Raw genomic sequence first — 19322 nt, 5'->3', positions numbered from 1 at the left:
GCACCTCCAGTGCATACTGACTAAGCTCTGGCCATGTATCCAGCTTACAGACCCAAAACTTGAAGGGAGAAGAGCCGTCTGGGAGTACACTAAGAGGGCAAGACATGTAGTCTGTCACCATCTGACGGAAACGTTGCCTCCTGCTGACTGGAGCTGTCTGTGATGGTGTAGACATTTGTGGCGGCGGGGACACAAAACTTTGCCACATTTCGGCCATACTGGTCTTGCCTTGTGCTGAGGCGCTGCTTCTGCTCCCTCTTTGTGCAGAGCTTCCTCCACTGCCTCGACGCACTGAGCTGCTTTGTAAAGCACTAGCAGCACTGCTCTCGGTTGGAATGGAGAACATGATGGAATGCACCAGTGCGTCTTGGTACTCCCGCATTTTACGCTCCCGGTTCAATGGTGTTATGAGGCTTTGTAAGTTGTCCCGGTAGCGAGGATCTAGGAGGGTGGACACCCAATAATCAGCCGTGTTGAGAATGTGGGCGATGCGGCGGTCGTTTCTGAGGCACTGCAGCATGAAATCAACCATGTGCTGCAGACTGCCAACTGGCCAAGAAACGCTGTCCCCTGCTTGAGGCGTGATCTCTGCCTGCTCTGCATCACCCCACCCTCGCTCTAGATACTGACTACTAGAGCATTGTGTACCTCCCTCCTCTGGACAGATGTCTTCCTCATCCATTGACTCCTCCTCATCCTCCTCACAAAGTGTCCCCTGCCTAGGCCTTTGTGAGGAACCACGTTGCGCAGACTGTAGAGAAGCAGATGGCATTTGTGACTCCTCATCCTCCACCTCTTCCAAAACCTCGTCCCTTAGTGCTTGCAGTGTTTTTTCAAGCAGGCAGATAAGGGGGATAGTCATGCTGACTAGTGCATCATCTGCACTCGCCATCCGCGTGGAATAATCGAAGGCACGCAAAACGTGGCAAATGTCCTTCATAGAGGCCCACTCAGTGGTGGTGAAGTGTGAACGGCGCGCACTGCGACTTGTTTGCGCCTGCTGCAGCTGGTACTCCATTACTGCTGCCTGCTGCTCACACAACCTCTCCAACATATGTAACGTTGAATTCCACCTGGTGGGTAGGTCACATATGATGCGATGTTCCGGAAGACATAATCGGCGCTGCAGAGCTGCAATGCGTGATCTTGCATTGCTGGAACGCCGCAAGTGAGCGCACTCTATGCGGACCTTGTGAAGCAGTGCATCAAGATCCGGATAGTCCCTCAAAAAACTCTGCACGACCAAGTTGAGCACATGTGCCAGACATGGGATGTGAGTGAGGTTGCCTAGGCCCAGAGCTGCCACCAGATTTCGGCCATTGTCACACACTACCATGCCTGGCTGGAGATTCGCTGGCACAAACCACACGTCACTCTGCTGCTTGATGGCATTCCAGAGCTCCTGCGCTGTGTGGCTTCGATTCCCCAAAGAAATTAATTTTAATACGGCCTGTTGACGTTTGGCCACGGCTGTGCTCATATCGGTCATCATAACAGGTAACCGTTCACGGGTCGATGTGGAGGTAGACCGTGACGGCTCCTGCAGCGCTGATTCAGAGGAACTGGAGTATGAGGAGGAGTCAATGTGTACAGACTGGATTCCTGCAATCCTTGGAGTTGGCAGAACACGTACAGCGCCACTCTCAAGATCTGTACCCGGCTCCACAACATTTACCCAATGGGCAGTGAGGGAAAGGTATCGTCCCTGTCCATGCTTACTGGTCCACGCATCAGTGGTCAGGTGGACCTTGCTACTGACGGCGTTTTGTAGCGCATGTTTAATTTTTCCCTCCACATGATGTTGCAGGGCAGGGACGGCTTGCCTGCTGAAATAAAAGCGGCTGGGCACGTTGTATTGTGGGACTGCCAATGCCATAAAGTTACGGAATGTGTCAGTCTCCACCAGCCTGAATGATAGCATTTCAAGGGCCAGTAGTTTAGCAATGCCAGCATTCAGAGCCTGTGCTCGGGGGTGGTTTGCCGAGTATGGGCGCCTTTTCTCCCATGCCTGTGCTAACGATGGCTGTAGACTGGCCTGGGAGTGTGAGGATGACTGGGAAAGTGGTGCTGTGGGTGGAATTACACTGTGTCTCTGTACAACAGTGCCAGAGATTCTTCCATGGCGATCCTGTGAGGAAGCCGAACCAGCTGTGTGTGAGCTGGAGGAAGAGGCTACAACACGAGCTGAAGAGGTGGTAGGTGGCGCTGTAGGTTGGCCTAGGTCTTCAGTGTGTTTGTGTAACTCCACCACGTGCTTGGTCCGCACATGTTTCCACATATTTGTGGTATTGAGGTTGCTGACACTTTTCCCTCTTTTCACCTTCTGATTACACAGCTTGCATTTGACAAAGCAAATGTCATCTGCAACTGTGTCAAAAAAGGACCAGGCACTGCAAGTCTTGGGAGCGCCCGCTTTGGATTTTGGAAGAGCCATGCTCCTAATGGGTGCCGAAGTGGAGGCTACAGGCAACCAAGTCTGCCCCCTCCCTCTCCCTCCTTTTTGGGCCGTTCGGGGAATCTCTTCCTCAGAGCTGCTCCCACCACCTTCCTGTCCCTCACGCCATGATGGGTCAAGGACCTCATCATCTACACCACCCTCTTCAAACAACTGCTTCTCCTGGGTAGTCTCGACAGCACAGTACGCACCAGAAAGTGGCACCTGAGTCTCATCATCAGATGCGTACTGAGGTGTGCTGCTGACCATAGGCACTGGCCCACCCGCCTCTTCAGATTCAGAGAGACAAAACGGTTGCGCATCACTGCATACTACCTCTTCTTCAAATTCTCGAATTCTGCTTGGCTGGCCCCCTCTTTCCAAGCCAAGAGATTCAGAGAACAGAAGTAGAGATGGCTCCTGTCCAGGGCTCTCTGACTGCCTGGGCAATTTGGCAGGTGGTGAAGAGACAGATGGGTGCTCTTCAGTGCTCAGGACCTGAGAGGATCTGGAACTAATTGAAGTCGATGCGTTAGCTGCCATCCATCCGACAACGGCTTCAATTTGGTCCTCGCGCAGCAGTGGGGTACGGCTAGCTCCTACAAAGCTGCGCATAAAGGACTGTTCCCTGGTAAAACTGGGGGATGCTGAGTCACTGGTGCCCGCAGCAGGCACAGAATCCCCACGTCCTCTCCCTGCAGGCACAGAATCCTCACGTCCTCTCCCTGCAGAAACTCCACGCCCACGCCCACGACCACGACCACATGCCTTACTCCCTGCCTTCTTCATCTTGGTAGACTGATAAAGATAGGCAGAAAAGTACTAAGGGCTTAGTGTGCTTATTCCTGAACAGCTGCTAACAGGTATAAGAAACACTAATTTTATAAAGTGTGGACTAGACTTTAATATGAGCTAATGTGGCCTACACAACTGTAAAGTGGAGTGTTTGGTGAACTTTATTTAGGTTTTTTTTGTCACAAAAAGACACTAGATGTGCCTAAAGATGTAATAACGATAGTATCACAAACTTTTTGTAGCTATTACAATGTAGGAAGGTAACCTACAATGCAATAGATGAGGCTGCAAAAAATAGGCTAATACTAATCTGGCTGGGGCTGCAGGGCCCAATGCTGCAGAAAGGCTCCTCTATCTACTCCTATATAGTGTGTTTGGAATCAATTTAGCTGAATATGGATGGAACCACCACACTAATAGGAGATATCAGGAAAAATTATGAATTGGCAATAAAGGACAATGTATGAGGCAGTGACACACACTGAGTGCACTACAACCAGACGGGGTTGAAGCACACACTACAGGGTGAGCTGCACTCACACACCAGACCTTGCAGACAGCGGTGAACAGTACAGATGCAGAGCACTGTGCACTAGTGCTGCAAGACGGAAAAAAAATTCTCTATCTACTCCTATATAGTGTGTTTGGAACCAATTTAGCTGAATACAGATGGAACCACCACACTAATAGGAGATATCAGGAAAAATTATGAATTGGCAATAAAGGACAATGTATGAGGCAGTGACACACACTGAGTGCACTACAACCAGACGGGGTTGAAGCACACACTACAGGGTGAGCTGCACTCACACACCAGACCTTGCAGACAGCGGTGAACAGTACAGATGCAGAGCACTGTGCACTAGTGCTGCAAGACGGAAAAAAATTTCTCTATCTACTCCTATATAGTGTGTTTGGAACCAATTTAGCTGAATACAGATGGAACCACCACACTAATAGGAGATATCAGGAAAAATTATGAATTGGCAATAAAGGACAATGTATGAGGCAGTGACACACACTGAGTGCACTACAACCAGACGGGGTTGAAGCACACACTACAGGGTGAGCTGCACTCACACACCAGACCTTGCAGACAGCGGTGAACAGTACAGATGCAGAGCACTGTGCACTAGTGCTGCAAGACGGAAAAAAATTTCTCTATCTACTCCTATATAGTGTGTTTGGAACCAATTTAGCTGAATACAGATGGAACCACCACACTAATAGGAGATATCAGGAAAAATTATGAATTGGCAAAAAAGGACAATGTATGAGGCAGTGACACACACTGAGTGCACTACAACCAGACTTGGCTGAAGCACACACTACAGGGTGAGCTGCACTCACACACACAGACCTTGCAGATAGCGGTGAACAGCACAGGGAACTGTGCACTAGCACTGCAAGGCACAGCGATTTAGAAAGTAGCTTGGGTAAAGCAGTATAGAGCAAATAGGTAGCTAAAACTGTCCCTCAGAACAACAGCGTCCTATCCCTAACTGAATTCACAGCAGAGTGAGCTCAAAATGGCGGCGGTGGCTTTTATAGTGCATCATGACATCATTTCAGCAGCCAATCACAGCCATGCCATTAGTTAAGATGCCTACATGCCTAACAGGATGTGCCCACACTTCTTAGGATCCTCATTGGCTGAATAAAATGAAAATGTCTCATTGCATTATGGGAACTTCCGATTCCGGTATACGATATTGCAATAGTATCGGAATTAAGTATCGGAATTCCGATACCGCGAATATCGGCCGATACCCGATATTTCAGTATCGGAATGCTCAACACTAATAGGGATATGTCTTGATTCCAAGTTACTGTTTGATATGCATGTCTTAGTTGGCACAGCAACATATCTAGTGTGAGCAATGCAGGTGGAGAGCCCCCATTACTGGGCGCAGGACACATTAACCCCTTCAGTGCTGTGGTCACAGTCCTGGAGACAAAGAGTGTTCCTGTCTGTTTTGCTACAGTGGTGTGAACAAATGTTTGCCCCCCTTCCTGATTTCTTATTCTTTTGCATGTTTGTCCCACTTCACTGTTTCAAATCACAAAACAAATTGAATTATTAGACAAAGATAACACAAGTAAACACAAATGCAATTTTTAAATGAAGGTTTTTATTATTAAGGGAAAAAGAAATCCAAACCTACAGGACCCTGGGTGAATAAGTGATTGCCCCCTAAACTTAAAAACTGGTTGGGCCACCCTTAGCAGCAATAACTGCAATCAACCGTTCGCGATAACTGGCAATGAGTCTTTTACAAATCAGGAAGGGGGGCAAACACTTTTTCACACCACTGTATATCAGGATCTCTGTCTGTATTGATTAGATTGGGTCACTTCCCTCCTAATGTCGCTCGTTGCTTTGTTACTGTACAGTCTTCATTATGGCCATATATCAGGATATCATTTAAATGTTTTATATTTTTTTCTATTAGATTTGTTTTGTGATTTTGGTGCTGGATTGGAGACATTATGTGATAAATCTCTGTACAGTGGGTACAGATAGTATTCAGACCCCTTTAAATTTTTCACTCTTTGTTTCATTGCAGCCATTTGGTAAATTCTAAAAAGTTCATTTTTTTCTCATTAAAGTACACTCTGCACCCAATCTTGACTGAAAAAAAACAGAAATGTAGAAATGTTTGCAAATTTATTTAAAAAAAGAAAAACTGAAGTATCACATGGTCATAAGTATTCAGACCCTTTGCTCAGACACTCATATTTAAGTCACATGCTGTCAATTTCCTTGTGCTCCTCCTTGAGATGGTTCTACTTCTTCATTGGAGTCCAGCTGTGTTTAATTAAACTGATAGGACTTGATTTGGAAAGGCACACAGCTGTCTATATAGGACCTCACAGCTCACAGTGCATGTCAGACCAAATGAGAATCATGAGCTCAAAAGGAACTGCCCAAGGAGCTCATAGATAGAATTGGGGCAAGGCACAGATCTGGCCAGGGTTATAAAATAATTTCTGCATTACTCAAGGTTCCTAAGAGCACAATGGCCTCCATCATCCTTAAATGGAAGAAGTTTGGGACCACCAGAAGTCTTCCTAGACCTGGCCATCAAGCCAAATTGAGCAATCGTGGCCTTGGTGAGAGGTTAAGAAGAACCGAAAGATCACTGTGGCTGAGCTCCAGAGATGCAGTAGGGAGATGGGAGAAGGTTTCACAAAGTCAACTATCACCTTTATGGCATAGTGGCCCGACGGAAGCCTCTCCTCAGTGCAAGACATATGAAAGCCTGCATAGAGTTTGCTCAAAAACACATGAAGGACTCCCAGACTATGAGAAATAAGATTCTCTGGTCTGATGAGACGAAGATAGAACTTTTTGGTGATAATTCTAAGCGGTATGTGTGGCGGAAACCAGGCACTGCTCATCACCTGCTCTATACAATCCCAACTGAGAAATATGGTGGTGGCAGCATCGTGCTATGGGGGTGTTTTTCAGCTGCAGGGACAGGACGACTGGTTGCAATTGAAGGAAACATGAATGCGGCCAAGTACAGAGATATTCTGGATGAAAACCTCTTCCAGAGTGCTCTGGACCTCAGACTTGGCTTACGGTTCCCCTTCCAACAAGACAATTACCCTAAGCACACAGCTAAAATAACAAAGGAGTGGCTTCAGAACTACTCTGTGATCATTCTTGACTGGCCCAGCCAGAGCCCTGACCTAAACCCAATTGAGCATCTCTGGCGAGACCTGAAAATGGCTGTCCACCATCCAACCTGACGGAAATGGAGAGGATCTGCAAGGAAGAATGGCAGAGGATCCCCAAATCCAGGAGTGAAATACTTGTTGCATCATTCCCAAGAAGACTCATGGCTGTACTAGCTCAAAAGGGTGCTTCTACTCAATACTGAGCAAAGGGTCTGAATACTTATGACCATGTGATATTTCAGTTTTTCTTTTTTAATAAATTTACAAAAATTTCTACATTTTTGTTTTTTTTTTCAGTCAAGATGGGGTGCAGAGTGTACTTTAATGAGAAAAAAATTAACTTTTTAGAATTTACCAAATGGCTGCAATGAAACAGAGTGAAAAATGTAAAAAGGGTCTAAATTCTTTCCGTACCCACTGTAATTGACAATAATTGGATTATGTGTTATATCGAAGGCAGGACGGGGCCATGACTGAATGTAGTGATCATGTGCAGTCGTTAACAGCTCCGTAGATTTCTTAAATGGGTTTTTCCAGGACGTCCCTCCTGACAGCACCATCAGGAGGACGCCCTTTATATCTCTGATAGGGACAGGAAACACAGAAGAGTTGAAAAGGCCCCCCTCCCTCCACCCACGCATTAGTGTTTTTCTTGTCCCTATCAGAGACAGGATGCAGAAGTCTGACTTACTGGAACTTCCAGCGAGCTGGAGCTCCTGATGCCAGGCGCAGGAAGATCGGGATGGCGTCCTCACACTCCTCCCCTTCCTTCTGCCGGAGGCCGACACCCCGCTGAACAAGGGGTCCCTCAGCCTATCCAGTCAAGCGGCGGATCCCGATGATGACCGCTTCCCCCGCAAAGGGGGCTCTGGGTCCATGCTGCTGCAGCCCTGCGCGTGGTCCTATGTGCAAAGGGGAGAAGAATGAGCAGCACTTCTGGTAACAGGGGCAGTGAAGTGCATGCCTCTAGCAACTGGCGTGCATTTCACGCTGGAACGCTGGTTTTCGTTTGAAAAAAATGGCGCCAAACCTGGAATTAAAGGGGAAACGGCTATTTTGACAAAACAGATGGAAGACAGGTGAGATAAGTGCTATTTAAAGGGAAGGTGCCATCTATTTTTTTTTTTTCTTTTTGTGAAAATAACATTATAATATTAATTTAAGCTTTGTAATGCAGTGTTTGCATAGATTGCAAACACTGCAACATGCAAAATATCTATAAAAAAAAAAAAAAAGATTACCTATACTTGCAGCTAGGGGGAGCATCTTCCTGTATAGACCTCAAGCAGCTAGAGTAATGCTTACTTGCATTACGTTAGCTGCAAAATTGGGGCAGTGTCCTTGTGACATCAATGTTTCCCTCCCCTTTTAGGTGTTATAGTGCACCCAAACGTGGGGGAGGCAGAATAAAGACTAGAGACAATTCACCGCCATTTTCTTGGTGACTGCACTGTGGATCTCAGTGTATTTACAGAAGAGCAAGCAGAAGGAAGACAACGGACTGTGGAGCAACGTGGACCTGAGGAGCAGATATGCACGCAGTGGAGAAGAGAGCAGTTGCGAGGCCAGGCCCGAGGAGACTAAACAGTGCAGCGGTGGTCCATAGCTTTACTGCACAGGCAGTGGAGGATGGGAGAATGAGAGCAGAGCTGGGGGAGCTTGTGTGTATGTGTAAAAAGCTTCCAATTACATGTCCTCAGTGTGGAAGCTCTGGGCCACAATGAAATGGCACCTAGACACACCTTCAGCTGTGAATTGAGCAGCCCACAGAGGCGTGCCCAGTTCACAGCTAATGTGGCTACAATGTTACAGATCGGGTCGGCATCCAACCGCTGAAGCCTATGTCCAGGGCTGCCGTATTTGAAGGAGTGTGAGTGTAGTGTAGTAACTCTTACACTCCTGAAAAGCAAGATGGCAGCCCCCAGTAACTGCAAAACAAATTAATAAAAAATAAACTATAAATACTGGGCACTTGAAAATATGTTATAACATTAAGGAATTTAACTTTTTTATTTATTTTAAATAATGTAAAAATGCGGTACCTTCCCTTTAACTGTGGGGCTAGATCTGTGGTTATCAGTGCATCCAGACCGCCAGCTATGGAAGGACAAACCAGTGGTCGCTCTGATACGCCAGTTGAACCGCCACTGCAAGTGAGTTAGAGGGGAGTTTTTTTCCCTTGTCCGTTTTTTTCTTTATGCCCTGATTCCATCTGTCTGTGGTAGTAGATTATTATATGATCCCTTGTTGTTGTAGGACAAGGAGATCCCTAAAAAATCCACGTCATCAACCTCCTAAGAAAAAAGACAAAAGATGCACCATCTGTAACCTAAAGCTACCAGATAAATATGGGAAACCACTATACACCGAATGTATTTCCCGAGTAGTTAAAGATGAACATTCCTCCTTTATGACTGACATAAGGTCCATAATAAGGGAAGAGGTCCAAAGTTCGGTTGCGGATTTAATCCCCAAACAATCTTCCCAGGCAGGCACTAGGCAAAAAGGCACTGGTGGGAGATGGAATCCTGTTCAGAGAATGAAGAATTGTCACATTACTCCGATCCTGAACAAGATGAAAGGGAAGGTTCTATTTCAGTCCCCCCCAGAAGAAAGGAAAAAAAATCTATTCTCATTGGAAGACACTGAGCCACTTTTATCTGCAGTAAGGAAAATTATGAAAGTGGAAGAAACCCACCAGCCCTCCTCGGTACAAGATGAAATGTTCGGAGGGTTGAGAACCCGTATGAACAGAGTATTCCCTGTCAATAATCAGAGCCATAATTCTAGAGGAATGGGAGGAGGTGGAAAAAAAGATTAGTCATTCCCAGAAGCCTTAAATCCCGCTTGCCTTTTGAACTAGAGGAAATCAAATTGTGGGAAGAAATTCCCAAAATTGATATTCTGATAGCCAGGGTAGCAAAAAAGGTGGCGATCCCATTCGAAGACTAGTCATGCTTAAAGGACCCCATGAACAGGAAAAGCAGTCAACCTCCTCAAAAAGACCTGGGAAACCTCTGCTGCAATAATCAAAACCAACATAGCAGCGAGTATTGCAAGGTCCATTATCATTTGGTTAGAAGACCATCTGAGGAAGAAGACTTCCAGAGATGAGATCCAAGACTCCATCCCTGTACTAAAAAGGGCAACGGAGTTTATGGCGGACGTTTCAGCTGAATCGATTAGATTTTCCGCAAGGAATGATGCATTATCTACTACTGCTAGGTGGGCAGTATGGCTTAAAACTTGGTCAAGGGATAGCCACTCAAAGAATAAGCTGTGCTCCATTCCCTTTTCTGGCCTGCAAGTGTTCAGCCCAGTTCTAGATGATATGCTGTAAAAGGCCTCAGATGAGAAGAAAGGATTTCCAGAGGAGAAACCCAAGAAAATTAACATCCTTTCGGAGGCCACTTTCCCATCAGAGACCAGAATACACTGGGAAGGGGAAATCGGGTAGATGGAGCTATCCGAAGAGGGGTAAAGGCAAGAATACCTTTCCTAGTGCAGGAAATAGCGCCCGTAGGCAATGATGCCATGAGAGTGGGAGGGAGACTCCAATACTTTCTAGAAGCATGGTCGGGGGTATCCAACAATCCATGGGTACTCCAATCAATCACGATTGGGTACAAAATCAAGATAGTGCGGGTTCTCCAGGAGAGATTCCATTTAACAACTGCTCAATCTCCACTAGTCTTATAAAGACTACTGATGGATGTGGAAAAGCTGGTAAAATCAGGCATAGCAATTCCTGTGCAGGAGGCAGAACAATTTTTGGATATTATTCAGACCTATTATCAATAAAAAAAAAAACAGGGGGCAACTAGTGCACAATCACAAACCTAAAGTCTTTAAACAGGTCAGTAGCATACAAAAGATTCAAAATGGAATCCATCAGATCAACGATTCCTCTGGTCAGGGAGAACATGGTGATGTGCACATTAGACCTCAAGGAGGCATATTATCATGTACCCATTCACCCCTACAGTCAGAAGTATCTAAAGATTGCATTAAAAGAAGGACAGACCATAGAACATTATCAGTTCAGATGCCTCCCGTTTGGTCTCTCCTCGGCCCCACGTAATTTCACCAAACTGATAGCCGAGGTTATGGCCTTCTTAAGAGAGCAAGGAATTCTAATTGTCCAGTACCTGGACGATTTCCTACTAATCGCAGACTCTCCCCAGCAACTGGAAGCCAGTTTATCCTCAACCACCTTGGTTCTAAAAAATCTGGGCTGGTTTATAAATTGGAAAAAATCAGACCTGTTACCGGGAAGAAGAAAAATCTTCCTAGGGATTCTTCTGGGCTCGGAAAGGCAGTTGTCTTTTCTTCCAGACGGAAAACGAAAGGAGCTGAGAGACTGTCATCACTTTCGGGAAAAAAATAAGTCTCCAGAGAATGCATGAAGCTTTTAGGTCTGATGACAGGCTCCATACTTGCAGCTCGGTGGAGCCAAATTCGTTCAAGACATTTTCAGCATCAGATCCTGAAAGATGGATGGTTTGGGCAAGAAAATAACCTTGTCGGTGATAACTAAGAAGTCTCTGAAATGGTGGACTTCAAGGACCAACCTGCAAAAGGGAGTCATGTGGAAATTGTCCCCCTTCATCACCATCACCACCGACGCAAGCAACAGTGGCTGGGGGGCCCATGTAAAAGGGCAGTACCTACAAGGTACCTTGCACGGACAAGACCTTCCTGGATCGGCAAACCTGAGAGAACTTCTAACTGTCTGGGAAACATTAAAAAGATGTCAGACTGATCTCAAACACCAACATGTCAGAATCCTGTCGGACAATATGACGACCGTGGCCTTCCTCAGACATCAAAGGGGGCCAAAACATCACCAACTGCAAGCCTTATCAAGGAAGATCTTTCAGTGGACAGATAAGACATTGCTTTCAATAACGGCGATACATCTCAAAGGATCTCTGTTCCCACTCTGTTTGCTGCACCGTTTCCCGGCTGAGGAAATCTGCCACAGAGTACGTGAAAATATGTGGGGCCGAGGAGAGATCTGTGGCAGACTTCCTCAGCCAGGAAACGGTACAGCAAACAGTGGGAGCTGAATTGGGAGGAATTCCATCGCATAATACTCCGATGGGGTTCTCCTCAATACTATCTTTTCACCACGCGAAAACAGCCAAATTCTTTTCCCTTAATCCAAGAGACAGGCCAACAGGGGTAGATGCTCTGTTCCAGAAATGGGATATGGACCTGGCTTATGCATTTCCTCCTCTGCCCTTAATCCCAGTGGTGCTAAGGAAGATACAGGAGGACCATGCCAAGGTAGTAATAATCCTACCATTTTGGTCAAGGAGAAGCTGGTTTCCTTTAGTGAGGAAAATGGCCCTAAAAGATCTAGTCATTCTTCCGGAGAGACAGGACTTACTCTTCCAAGGACCGTTATACCATCCCAGTGTGAAATTTTTTCAACTTTTGGCCTGGATCTTGAAAGGCAAATCTTGAGGTCCAAAGGGCTCTCAGACGCAGTCATATCAACGATGCAAAATAGTAGGAAACCAGTGACCTCAGCAATCTTCACAAAAATTTGGAAGAGATTTTGTGCACTATATGGGGAATCGACAATGGAAGATTCTAGTCCTAATATCCCAGAAATATTAGAATTTCTACAGTCCGGATTTGACAAAGGTCTAAGACCTAGCTCTCTAAAAGTGAAGATTGCAGTCCTGAGTACTTTCATGGACTTTCCTCTAGCGAGTCATCCATGGATTGAGAGGTTCATTAGAACCACGACAAGAATGAGACCAATACTAAAAATTCATGTTCTTCCATGGGATTTGAATATAGTCCTAAGTAGCTTGTGCAAACAACCTTATGAACCTCCCGAGGATTCAAGTGAAAAATTTCTCTCCCTAAAAACGGCCTTTTTGGTAGCTGTAACCACAGCGAGGTGTATTGGGGAAATACAAGCGTTTTCAATAAGAGATGCATACCTAAGGATCCTAGATGACTGCATCATCGTCAGACTAGATCCAGCATTCTTGCCAAAAGTGGTACCCCTTTTCACATGAATCAAGAAATAGTTTTACCCTCTTTCTGTCAGGACCATAGGAGCGAGCAAGAACTAGCCTTTCACTCACTAGACGTCAGGAGAGTAGTTCTCCAATACTTAGAAACAACAAAGAACTGTCGAGTAGACCCTAACCTGTTTGTACAGTTTGCAGGTAAAGACAAAGGGAGAAAAGCATCAAAAACAACACTTTCAAGGTGGGTCACATCAGTAATACATCTAGTCTATTCATCAGAAGGGAAAACTCCTCCAGGTAATATTAAAGCCTGTCAGGGAAATATTGAGAAATAATGAAAATTTTCTTTCTTCCTCTGAAGCCCCTCTCACCCTTTCCTTATCCACCTTTGTCATAAGACAAGAGCTAGCAGTCGACCACTTGTCAATACAAGAGCTATCTCCATGTAAATCTCAGCACAAAAACCCAATTAACACACTCATGAGTAAGGCCCTGTAAACATATGCTGGCAAGAGAGGTGCCACCAACCTACTTGAAATGCAAGTAGATTTCCACTGGCAAAGGCAGGGGACAGTTAGACGCAGGCTTGCGATAAATCTACAGATACCTGTTGACATTTCATTCCCAGGACTTCAAAGACAGTTTAACAAGTCTCCAGGCCCTTCGGAGCCGGAACAAAATATGGAATAACTAAAGTTCCATACATTCGATAATGATGGGACCCATATTGTTAGTAACAGGGTCAGCTAGGGAACGATAGGAATATTTTCCTGTCGCCGTGGAGTTGTAGTTCAAAAGCATCAGAATAACGGATCGCAGGCACTCCATGCGTGGTCTCTAAACAAAGGTAAAATCATAATAGAAAATATGGCGTCATTTGCAAGCTTCTGCAATCAATGATTATCACAGAAGTTAGCTTTTTTAATAAAACACCTGAAGGGTGGAGCCCAACCCCTGTGATGTCGGCACAGGCGGGTGTGGGCAGGTCTCTCCCTTCAGCATAAAATAGTCTGCTGAGGTTGGAGTAGCATTCATTGCGGGAGTATATAGTTATTATATGCAACAGATCCTGTTCGATAACAGTCAAATCAGAGGAGAGCTCCCCTCCAGCTATATTGAATCGTCTCAGCGATCATATAGTAAGTTTCTGCTTTAGTCCTTATTATTTTGTGTACTGCTTATGTATTGTCTCCTTTTGTAAAATATTTTGTATATTTTTCCTAAAAACTGCCTCCCTTTTGGATTAAATATAAAATTTAATAGTTGTGTTTCTTTTGTCCTGTAATCTTTCCCTTCCCTGAAGCCATATGCTACCAGAATGCAAGCGTCCGGCCAGGCCTGTATTATATTTCAAACTCGACCTGTGGTGACAGCGAATAATTTTAATAATCGGGCTATCGTGAAGCTGACAGTGACCGTACGGAGGGCGTAAACACGTATTCCATGCTTTGGAATCCAGAGCTGTGACGCCATACGCCCACTGGTCGCTTGCCGATACCTCCGTAGTGAGTAGTGGGGACCGTGTGCTCGCAGATCCCTGACGGAGTGACGGCATGGTGAGATATTGTGTGATCTCCCCGGTGTCGTCTCTGTGGAATACCTGACCAAGCCCATTCTACCCGAGCAATGGCCACGTCATGGGCAGAACAAGCAGGAGCATCTGTGGACCAAATGTGCAGAGCTGCAAAATGGAAAACACCTTTTGCAGACACTAAAAACTGGACATTCTATCTGGCCAAAAAATACCCTTCAAAAGAAAGGTCCTCCAGGCAATAATCCCACCCTGAATGTATACTCTGGTATTCTCCTGATGGTGCTGTCAGGAGGGACGTCCTGGAAAGTAGATATTAGACCTAACGGTAATAGGTCTAATGCCTACTTTTATGATGTTACATCCTTGTCTTCTCCCCATTCAGGTTCCTGCAATATCGGATCCTCTCAGTGGAGATCTTCTATATAAGAGAATTTTGCTGATTTGACCTATCAAGGATGGATAGGGACAGGGACAAGATGGTGGAGAGGGTATTACATCTCACCCTAGAGATCCTCTTCCGGCTTACTGGAGAGGTGAGAGATTCTGATGACGTCACATTACATCATTGTTATTTATGGGAATAACAGATGGACAGAACTGGAGAGGTGAGAACTCTGGAAATGTCTGTAAGAGATTTATTAATGTGTTTCTCCATAAGCAGGATTACACAGTAGTGAAGAAGACCTCTAGTGAGCGCTGTCAGGCCCCAGTGTCTGAGGGATGGGGAAGACCCTTGAGCCCAATCACAGGGCCTCCACCTCACTCCCTGATACATGAGGACATCAATGACCAGAAAATCCTAGAACTCACCTACAAGATGATTGAGCTGCTGACTGGAGAGGTGACACTGCTGGGAATGCTGGGACATACAGTAACGCTATGAAGGGATTGGGGGGATGATGGTATCATTGTATGTGTCAGGTTCCTATAAGGTGTCAGGATGTCACCATCTATTTCTCCATGGAGGAGTGGGAGTATTTAGAAGGACACAAAGATCTGTACAAGGACGTCATGATGGAGGTTCCTCAGCCCCTCACATCACCAGGTAATAGACAGGACTAAATACACAAAGCCTAAAATTATCTGTGTGTAAAGAATTAATTCAGTCCCGGTATGTGTTTCCTCCAGTTCTATCCAGTAAGAGGACAACACCAGAGAGATGTCCCCGTCCTCTTCTTCCACAGGACTGTAAACAAGAAGATCACAATGTTCCTCAGGATCATCAGGTAGATGGAGAGAAGGTCTCATTAGATCTCCCCTATGATGTGTAGAAGGATGTGAAGGTCTTGTATTAAGTCTTTTTTCCAACATTATTATACACTGAATGGCCAATTTATTCGTGACCCTTTCACACTCCCATCTGAAACTTATTAGACACATGACCGCGGAGTGCAGCATAAGGGCGCAGTTAGACGACTGCATAAATCAGACCTAGATCAGAATGCAGTGCACGTACTGGCCTGTAGTTCTCCGAACCAGAGCGTGACAGCTGCATGGAATTAAATGAAGCTGTCACTATTGGGTTGGGAGAGCTGCCAGAAAGTCCATGCACTGCGTGATCTCAGTCAGATTTATACTACCGTCTGAATGCGCCCTAGATCGGAGTGATCAGTTTTCAGAATGGAGAGATTGAGAAATCTGAATTACTTCTAACAATGTCACAGCACAAGTATTTTAAAAATTGCCAACCTTATGGGGTATTTTGCATGCAATGATCTGAAGAGTATACTGAGAATGGTGTGATCAATGTCAAAAATAGTTGTGAGAACATGTGGTGCAGTTATACAGACTGCAGCTGAGTACTTCTCTAGTGTTCAACTAATGTGTGTGAATGCAGCCATCATTCCTTAGAACAGATGGGCGATAGCAGCAGTGACCAGTTCCAGTGTCATTACTGTCCTAAGTTTTGGCAAAAGAGAAAAAATTAGATAACTAAGCAATGGAAAATATTGTCTGCATGGATTAATCAAGATTGATGATGTGAGAGTCAGAATTTGGCTCAAGCAGCATTGTGACTGATCAAGTTTGTCTCTTCATGGCAGCTGTTTACTCTTTGTCCTTGTACCAATGACCCATACCATGACTACATGACCTGTGTCATGTAGTTATTGATTAGTTCCAATGTCAGGGTTGCTTGGGCCGAGGTGTCCTATTGCGAGCAGAGCACTGGATGTATTGTGACGCTGAGTCACTTCTCAGTCTAGAAGTCAAGGCCGAGGAGGGTACTTATAAACAGAAGGAAGTTACAAAGGCATAGTCAGGTAACGGTCTGAGATACCAGGAAGATAGCAGATCAGAACAAAGGGGTTAAACTGACGGATGGGCAGAATGAGGTCAGGCAGCGAAAGATCAACAGAACACAAGGCCCAGAGAGACAAACCACACAAAAGCTGAATGTACATCTGGCAGAGGTCTGGGACCAACAGGGCAGTTAATTAGCAGGGCAATCACCTGGGACAATGAATACCTGGAGACAGCCAGCACTTACCAGTGTCAGATTGGACGGCTCAGCACGCATCTGCACCAAAGTGGACACTGAGCTGTCAATCAAAGCACTGACAGCTTCAGTACACCCCTCTGAGCCATCAGTAACTGCACCCTAGACACATTGAGGGGTAGAATCGTTATATAATTTGTTAGCTATTGAACCTGTTGTACGGGTGGAGAGCATTTTTATTGGAATATCGTCCCCTATCCTGGTATATGCCCCCCCCCCCCTCCATCCTTATTCCCCTTTCTGATATATGCTCCCTGGTATATGCTTTGCCTCATCCCGGTATAGGCTTTCCACCCATCCCGGTATAGGCTTTCCCCCCATCCCGGTATAGGCTTTCTTCCCATCCCGGTATAGGCTTTCTTCCCATCCCGGTATAGGCTTTCTTCCCATCCCGGTATAGGCTTTCTTCCCATCCCGGTATAGGCTTTCTTCCCATCCCGGTATAGGCTTTCTTCCCATCCCGGTATAGGCTTTCTTCCCATCCCGGTATAGGCTTTCTTCCCATCCCGGTATAGGCTTTCTTCCCATCCCGGTATAGGCTTTCTTCCCATCCCGGTATAGGCTTTCTTCCCATCCCGGTATAGGCTTTCTTCCCATCCCGGTATAGGCTTTCTTCCCATCCCGGTATAGGCTTTCTTCCCATCCCGGTATAGGCTTTCTTCCCATCCCGGTATAGGCTTTCTTCCCATCCCGGTATAGGCTTTCTTCCCATCCCGGTATAGGCTTTCTTCCCATCCCGGTATAGGCTTTCTTCCCATCCCGGTATAGGCTTTCTTCCCATCCCGGTATAGGCTTTCTTCCCATCCCGGTATAGGCTTTCTTCCCATCCCGGTATAGGCTTCCCCCATTCTACTCCCCAATCCTGGTATATACTTTGCCTCATTCTACTCCCCAATCCTGGTATATGCTTTGCCTCATTCTACTCCCCAATCCTGGTATATGCTTTGCCTCATTCTGGTATATCCTTTGCCCAATACTGGTATATGCTTTTCCCCATCCTGGTATATCCTATGCCCAATACTGGTATATGCTTTTCCCCATCCTGGTATATCCTTTGCCCAATACTGGTATATGCTTTTCCCCATCCTGGTATATGCTTCCCCCATTCTACTCCCCAATCCTGGTCCCCCATCCTGGTTTTACTCCCCATCCATCTATCCATAAACAAAAAAAAAAACAACACCCCTACTCACCTTTCCACTGCTCCCCTGCAGCGCGTCGCCTGCTTTATTTAAATAAAATGGCGGCCGAGAATGCGCTGGTGCCGTCTCCAGCACCACACTCCTCCTCCGGCTTCTCCAGAGATCAGTGTCTTCAACAAAATGGCACTCGATAGCGTGTGCGCGTACCGCACTATCGGGCGCCATTTTGTTGAAGACTCTGATCTCTGGAGAAGCCGGAGGAGGAGTGTGGCACCGGAGTCGGTGCCTGCGCATAACGCGATCTCTGGCACCATTATGTTGAAGAGAAATTTGCAGCGTCTTGAGCAAAATGGCGCCGGATAGCGCGCTATACACCGTGCTGATTGCGGTGCCATTTTATTTTTGTCTGCGCTATGCGGTGGTGCCACTCCTCCTCTAGGCCTCTCTGAAGATCACGGTATGTCTTCACTGGCACCGGAGATTGCATTATGCCGTCAGCTCCTATCTCTTATCAATAGAGGCACATAAATTATACAGTTTCCAGCAGTTACATCCAGTAGTTTTCGCTGCCCTCCATCTTCCCTGACAGCATTTTCCTTGACTCATTTTCATGCAGTCCACTTTCTCTGTACAATCCATGTCCTGGCTTGGCTTTCTAGATTTTTGTAAATTCCAAGTCAGGGTTATACTTAGCCTCTCTTTGTCATCTCAGGGTCCCCACAAACGCTTGGCTACATTTCTTTACCTCCAGCTCAGAACCACTAGAGTTGCTTTCTCTACTTCCTTACCGGATCTCTGATCTGATCCCAAGTTCTGCAAGCTGGACTCCAGTTTTTCAGCCACTTATTAGTGGTCAGTTTAGAAGAACACTATCCTCATCCTTCCTTGTCACACACATCCTGGTTCGGCCTTCTTGTTTCTCAGTCTTTTACTTCTTCTTTCTTCAACTTTCATTCTACAACTACACTCTAATAGCACCCAGGGGTCTATTTATAGAGTAAACCTCTTCATTAATTCCTGATTTTTTTTTCTGCTCACCTAAAATGTCCAAAGTGCCGACAATGAGGATTTGATGCTGCCACAACCTCACTCTACAGAGTCTCACAAAGGAAACGGGCACTACAACTACAGTCTATTGTATATACAGTGAACCGCCTAGAAACATCTCCCAAGACTCCACGCAGCTGCAGGGCTGACCCCCTGTAACTCTCCCCTGCCCAGCTGCAGGGCTGACCCTCTGTAACTC

The 19322-nt window shown here is 45.9% G+C and overlaps 1 pseudogene; it reads left to right on the top strand.

Moving 5' to 3' along the window:
• The window catches only part of LOC141270722 (uncharacterized), a 44805-nt pseudogene that overhangs the window by 12715 nt on the left and 12768 nt on the right, over positions 1–19322 (top strand).

Source organism: Phyllobates terribilis, unplaced genomic scaffold (genome assembly GCF_046119375.1).
Source record: "Phyllobates terribilis strain yellow unplaced genomic scaffold, ASM4611937v1 Scaffold_5__5_contigs__length_657084704, whole genome shotgun sequence".
Classification (NCBI taxonomy): Eukaryota; Metazoa; Chordata; class Amphibia; order Anura; family Dendrobatidae; genus Phyllobates; species Phyllobates terribilis.
The sequence above is the reverse complement of the archived record's forward strand: the minus strand, read 5'-3'. Positions and strand labels throughout refer to the sequence as shown.